The following is a 7,500-nucleotide window of genomic DNA, read 5'->3' on the forward strand; positions in this document are numbered from 1 at the left end:
GAACATACCGCTCGGGCCGTGTATCGTCTTGACCCGCACTCGTCCGGTTTGGAGCTTCAGCATAACCCACGACCAGATGGCCAAATCAACTGTACTGAAGTTCGCCTCTCCCGTCCTGTTCGACATGCTAAGTCCTTTGGTCAAGCCAGAAGTGAAGTTGTTCGAGTGGAATCCAAATCCGACCATGGTTTCTCGCTCTTAAGCCGTCTTGGCCGAACCGGCGAACGTTCTGATGAACTGATCCAACACTTCGATCAGTTCATGAACTTTGATCAGCCAAATCTCTCTAAGGCAAGACTCTTGAGGCTGTCCGAAGACTTAGCCACCTTTTGGCCCGGAACAGTTCATGAAAGTCATCCGTTCGTACATGAAGAACGAACCGGCCGTGTACTTCTTCTCACCGCGGGACGTGCTATCAGTTACATCGAATCTGGACAAGAGTAGCCGAAGAGTTCAAATCGACCAGTCAACATTATTTTCTGTGCTTTGACTAGATCTGGTCTTCTATCTATTTTCTATGTCTCTTTTTCACACATTCTACTTATTATCTTTGACTACAAGTTGTATAAGTATGTGAACACCTCTTTGAGATGAAACAATCGATTTTCCTTATTCATTTTTGAGTGTTCTTTCTTTGTTCTTTGATTAGAACATTCTTGTTCCCTTGGTGAGGTTATCTCCAAGTGATTTCCCTTTCTTTGAGCCGGACTTGTGTGTCAAATCAAGCGGCCATTGAGAGTTCTAGTAGTATCATTGGGACTTCCGCATCCCTTTGTGTCACTAAACAATCCATCAGTTCTCTATCTCTTCAGATCGAGTTCATATCATCAGTACCGGTTGAGTGTTCGTTCCTTAGGGTTCTTCAAGTGGTATCAGAGCCACTCTTCCGGTATCTCTTTTCATTCCATCTTTCTCACCTATCACTTTCTTCATATTTTAAAAAAAAAAAAATTCTTCTTCTATCTATCTTTGAATCCGGGCCCCTCTTTACCATCCATATATAAAAAAAAAAAAAAAGAAAGATCTAATCAAAAAAAAAAAAGAAAGAAAAGTTTTCAAAAGTTTTCGATTGTGGTTTGGTGGTAGAAGAGTAATCCTGCTGGCCGAGGAGAAATCCGGTCTTGGAGGTGGTTAATACGGATTCCCCTTGTTAAATCTCTTGTCTTTCTATCTTGACTCTTGGGTGTTTCACTTGGGATTCTCATTTCTGGGATATCTAGTTTGTTCTCTTAGAACTTTGAGGAAAACTCTTTTGAGTGACTACCAAATTGAGTGAAACACGTGTGTGGGCAAGGACAAACACCTGAGTGTGAAAGGGTTTAATCTAACTTTACCTTGTTTAAGTTTTCAGGTAGCTATGGACAGTGAAGAAGAAAGAAACCGACCCGGAAACTCACATGCCGGGCTATCTAACTTGCAAATGCGTGCTCTCAATGATTCTATGTCTAACTTGTTGAATACAGGTTTGGAGGCGATCCATCAGAGGCTTGATGAACTTCAGGGCCGTCCAACTCAGTCACGTACCAGAACCAGACGTGACCACCCAAGGAGGAACAGCCGGTCCGATCTAGAAATCCGAGAAGAGTCTTATGATGATGATCGATCCATCAACCGTCCAAGGAGAGTTCCTAGGCATCAAAACCGAGGTGATGTCAATCCTTTTGGCAGAAATGAAAGAACCAATGATGGCTTGGGTGGTTTGAAATTGAAAATTCCAAGTTTTGATGGCAAAAATGATCCGGATGCTTTTCTTGAATGGGAAAGAAAAATTGAACTTGTGTTTGATTGTCAAAATTTTTCTGATATTAAGAAGGTTAGACTTGCTGCTGCTGAGTTTACTGGCTATGCTATTAACTGGTATGATCGAGTTGTGACTAGCAGGAGGAGAGCAGGTGAGGCGCCAGTCGATACATGGGATGAGCTTTCCATGCTGATGCGGAGACGTTTTGTTCCCGACCATTACCACCGGGATCTACACCATAAACTCAGGCGTTTGCTTCAAGGTTCTAAGACAGTTGAGGACTATCACCAGGAGATGGAGACCTTGATGATCAAAGCTGATGTAGAAGAGCCCTTAGACGCCACCATGGCCAGATTTCTTACCGGGCTCAACCGGGACATACAAGACCGCATGGAGCTGGAAGACTATGACAGCATGGAGCAGATGCTACACAAGGCTGTGCTGATCGAGCAACAAGTCAAGAGAAAGGGTCTCACTAAACCAACCTTTGTTCTAAACCGACCTTTGCTTCCAAGCCAAACTATCAAGACAAGGGTAAGTCTTCTTCCACAACAAATATAGCTTTTAAGACTAATGTCCCTGCTCGTGATGATAGAGAAAAGAAAGAAGAGGCTACCAAACGAACTAGAGACATCCAATGCTTTAGGTGTCAAGGCCTTGGCCACTATGCCAATCGATGTCCAAACCAAAAGGTGATGGTGCTTTTGGAGAATGGAGAAGTCGAATCTGAAGAAGACAAGTCGGACCAGTGTATGATGATGATGATGAGAAAGAAGCACTTGACTTCCCGGTTCATGGTCCCCTTCTTGTTACTAGGAGGGTCTTGGACGACTCCGCTGATCCCATCTTTGATGAGGAGGTCGATGGAGTGATCGATGAGTTTTGCTCGACCTTTGTGAAAAGTTCTGATCCGATCTATGATGAAGATGTCCTTGATAAGCCGAGCCATGGTTCACTACTGGTTACTAGGCGTGCCTTGAGTGTCCAACCAAAATCCAATGACAAAGAACAAAGGGAGAATCTCTTTCACTCTAGATGTCTCATTTCTGATAAAGTTTGTTCTTTAATCATTGATGGAGGTAGTTGCACTAATGTGGCTAGTGACACCCTTGTAAAGAAACTTGGGCTTGTTACTCGACCTCTTTCTCGTCCTTTCAGGTTGGAGTGGCTCAATGAGGCCGGAGAACAGTATGTGAAGGAGCAAGTCACAGTTCCACTCTCCATTGGCCGATATGAGGATGAGGTTGTGTGCAATGTGCTTCCCATGGATGCTTGCCATGTTCTTTTGGGCCGGCCTTGGCAATTTGACAAGAAGGCAGTGCATGATGGTTTCACAAACCGGCATTCATTTGATCATCAGGGAAAGAAGATCACCTTGGTGCCTTTGTCGCCTTCGGAAGTTCATCAAGACCAGGTCCAACTTAAGAAGAACCGAGACCAAGACTCTAAAGCTGATAAACCTGAGACCAGTACCAGAAACTCCAACTTCTTTGTCAAGGAAAGTCAGGTAAGGAAGTCTCTTTGCTCTCAAAGGCCATTTCTCTTACTGATTTATAAAGAGTCTCTCTTGGCCTCATCGTCTTCTGATCTGGCACCGGAGATTCCGAGTGAGTTTTTAGGTATCTTGCAGGATTTTCTGATGTGTTTCCAGAAGAAAATCCCAAAGGATTGCCACCGGTAAGAGGCATTGAGCATCAGATTGATCTCGTCCCGGGCGCCTCTCTACCGAACCGACCAGCGTACCGCACCAATCCGGTCGAGACCAAGGAGTTGGAGAAACAGATCAATGACTTGCTTGAAAAGGGATACATCAGAGAGAGTCTCAGTCCCTGTGCCGTGCCTGTTCTACTTGTACCAAAGAAGGATGGCTCCTGGAGGATGTGTGTGGACTGCCGGGCCATAAACAACATCACGGTAAAGTATCGACATCCTATCCCTCGTCTTGATGATATGCTTGATGAACTCCATGGTTCTAAGTACTTTTCTAAGATAGATTTGAGAAGTGGCTATCATCAGATTAGGATGAAAGAAGGTGATGAATGGAAAACGGCCTTTAAAACAAAACTAGGTTTGTATGAGTGGCTTGTCATGCCCTTTGGTCTCACTAATGCACCTAGTACTTTCATGCGCCTAATGAATCATGTCTTGAGGTCTTTTATTGGTCATTTTGTTGTGGTTTACTTTGATGACATTCTTATTTACAGCAAAAGCCTTGAAGAGCACAAACAGCACTTGAAATCTGTTCTTGAAGTCCTTAGAAAGGAACGTTTGTTTGCTAACCTTGGAAAGTGTTCTTTTGGCACAGATCATGTGGTCTTTCTAGGTTTTGTTGTAGGTGCAGATGGCTTGAGAGTGGACGAGCAGAAGGTCCAAGCAATCCGGGACTGGCCGATTCCGACTTCCATTGGTGAAGTAAGAAGCTTCCATGGCCTTGCCGGCTTCTATAGGCGATTTGTTCAAAACTTCAGTACCTTGGCCGCTCCTCTTACTGAAGTAATCAAGAAGAACGTGGGGTTCAAATGGGGACCAGCTCAGGAAGAAGCATTCGAAATCCTTAAAGGGAAGTTGACTCATGCCCCTTTACTTGTACTTCCAGATTTTTCTAAAGCTTTTGAAATCGAATGTGATGCTTCTGGTGTTGGTATTGGTGCTGTGTTGATGCAGGAAGGAAAACCAGTGGCTTATTTCAGTGAGAAGCTGGGAGGAGCCATGCTCAACTACCCCACATACGACCAAGAACTCTATGCCTTGGTGAGGGCCCTTCAAACGTGGCAGCACTATCTTTGGCCTAAGGAGTTCATTATCCACACTGATCATCAGTCTCTAAGACACCTTAAGGGTCAGCAAAAGCTCAACAAGAGGCATGCTCGTTGGATGGAGTTCATTGAGACATTCCCATATGTGATCAAGTACAAACAAGGTAAGGAGAATGTTGTGGCCGATGCATTGTCTCGAAGGTATACTCTTCTCTCAGCTCTTGAAACTAAACTTCTTGGTTTTGAATTTATCAAGGATCTTTATGCTTCTGATCAGGACTTTAAAGAGATTTTTCGAAAATGCCCAAAGGTTGCTTATGGCAAATACTTTCAAAATTCTGGTTTCTTATTCTTTGATAACCGTTTGTGTGTGCCCCAATGTTCTTTGAGGGAGTTGTTTCTCAGGGAAGCTCATGGAGGTGGGCTTATGGGACATTTTGGTGTCAAAAAGACTTACAAGGCGGTTCATGATCACTTCTATTGGCCGAGCTTAATGAAAGATGTGGAACGGATATGTAGCCGTTGTGTGGTGTGCAAGAAGTCTAAATCCAAGTCTTCAAACCACGGTTTGTATTCTGCACTTCCTATTCCTTCTCATCCTTGGGTAGACATTTCTATGGATTTCGTGTTAGGATTGCCAAGGTCTAAGTCTGGACGAGATTCAATCTTTGTTGTTGTAGACAGATTTTCGAAAATGGCTCATTTCATTCCTTGTCATAAAACTGATGATGCCACACAAGTAGCTGATTTGTTCTTTAGAGAGATTGTTAGGTTGCATGGAATGCCTAAGACCATTGTATCTGATCGTGATGCTAAGTTCCTTAGTTACTTTTGGAAAACCTTATGGTCTAAACTAGGAACAAGATTGATGTTTTCTACAACTTGTCATCCGCAAACTGATGGTCAAACTGAAGTTGTTAATCGAACCTTGTCTGCTCTGCTTAGGTCTTTGGTTAAGAAGAATCTTAGGCTTTGGGAAGAATGTTTACCACATGTTGAGTTTGCTTACAATCATGCAATGCATTCTGCTACGAAGTTTTCTCCTTTTGAAGTTGTTTATGGGTTTAATCCGTTGTGTCCACTTGATCTTTTACCTTTGCCTTTGAGTGAAAGAGTTAGTACAGATGGCAAGAGGAAGGCGGACACTATCAAAAAGCTACATGAACAGGTTCGTGCAAACATTGAAGCCAAGACCGAGATCTATAAAAGATATGCCAATCAGAAAAGAAAGGAAGTTATTTTCAAAGAAGGCGATCTTGTTTGGGTTTACTTGAGGAAGGAGCGATTTCCAGAAGAAAGAAAGTCTAAACTTATGCCTCGGGTCGATGGTCCATTCCAGATCCTCAAAAAGATCAATGACAATGCTTATCAGCTTGATCTTCAAGGTAAGTATGACATTTCTTCGAGCTTTAATGTTTCTGATCTTTCCCCTTTTATTGTAGATGATCCGGATTTGTGGTCAAATCCTTTTGAAGAAGGAGGGAATGATGTGCCCCAGTCCGAGGATCAGTCCATGGAATCAGATCAGAACGAGGATCAGAACGTCCGGAACAACGCAACTGAGGTTCAGTCCATCGATCGGGCCGAACATACCGCTCGGGCCGTGTATCGTCTTGACCCGCACTCGTCCGGTTTGGAGCTTCAGCATAACCCACGACCAGATGGCCAAATCAACCGTACTGAAGTTCGCCTCTCCCGTCCTGTTCGACATGCTAAGTCCTTTGGTCAAGCCAGAAGTGAAGTTGTTCGAGTGGAATCCAAATCCGACCATGGTTTCTCGCTCTTAAGCCGTCTTGGCCGAACCGGCGAACGTTCTGATGAACTGATCCAACACTTCGATCAGTTCATGAACTTTGATCAGCCAAATCTCTCTAAGGCAAGACTCTTGAGGCTGTCCGAAGACTTAGCCACCTTTTGGCCCGGAACAGTTCATGAAAGTCATCCGTCCGTACATGAAGAACGAACCGGCCGTGTACTTCTTCTCACCGCGGGACGTGCTATCAGTTACATCGAATCTGGACAAGAGTAGCCGAAGAGTTCAAATCGACCAGTCAACATTATTTTCTGTGCTTTGACTAGATCTGGTCTTCTATCTATTTTCTATGTCTCTTTTTCACACATTCTACTTATTATCTTTGACTACAAGTTGTATAAGTATGTGAACACCTCTTTGAGATGAAACAATCGATTTTCCTTATTCATTTTTGAGTGTTCTTTCTTTGTTCTTTGATTAGAACATTCTTGTTCCCTTGGTGAGGTTATCTCCAAGTGATTTCCCTTTCTTTGAGCCGGACTTATGTGTCAAATCAAGCGGCCATTGAGAGTTCTAGTAGTATCATTGGGACTTCCGCATCCCTTTGTGTCACTAAACAATCCATCAGTTCTCTATCTCTTCAGATCGAGTTCATATCATCAGTACCGATTGAGTGTTCGTTCCTTAGGGTTCTTCACAGGACGTCCGTCAGCACACACAGGACGTCCGTGGCCGTCCGTCAGTACACACAGGACGTCCGTGATCGTCCGTCAGTACACATATCAGCATGCTGGCCCTTCCTGTGGACTGTTCGGGTGATTTTGGCCCACGTGGGCTGTCTGTTCAGTACACACAGGACGTCCGTCAGCACACGCAGGACGTCCGTGCCTGTCCGTTAGCACACACAGACTGTGTCCGTGGACTGATCCGTGTACTGAACTCATATCAGCATGCTGTCAGTACACGTATCAGCATGCTGGCCCTTCCCGTGGACTGTCCGTGTACTGATCCGTGTACTGATCCGTGTACTGAACTCATATCAGCATGCTGACCACACATATCAGCATGCTGGCCCTTCCCGTGGACTGTCCGTGTACTGATCCGTGTACTGATCCGTGTACTGATCCGTATACTGAACTCATATCAGCATGCTGACCACACATATCAGCATGCTGGCCCTTCCCGTGGACTGTCCGTGTACTGATCCGTGGACTGATCCGTGTACTGAACTCATATCAGCATGCTGACCA

Source organism: Brassica napus, unplaced genomic scaffold (genome assembly GCF_020379485.1).
Source record: "Brassica napus cultivar Da-Ae unplaced genomic scaffold, Da-Ae ScsIHWf_1266;HRSCAF=1809, whole genome shotgun sequence".
Taxonomy (NCBI): Eukaryota; Viridiplantae; Streptophyta; class Magnoliopsida; order Brassicales; family Brassicaceae; genus Brassica; species Brassica napus.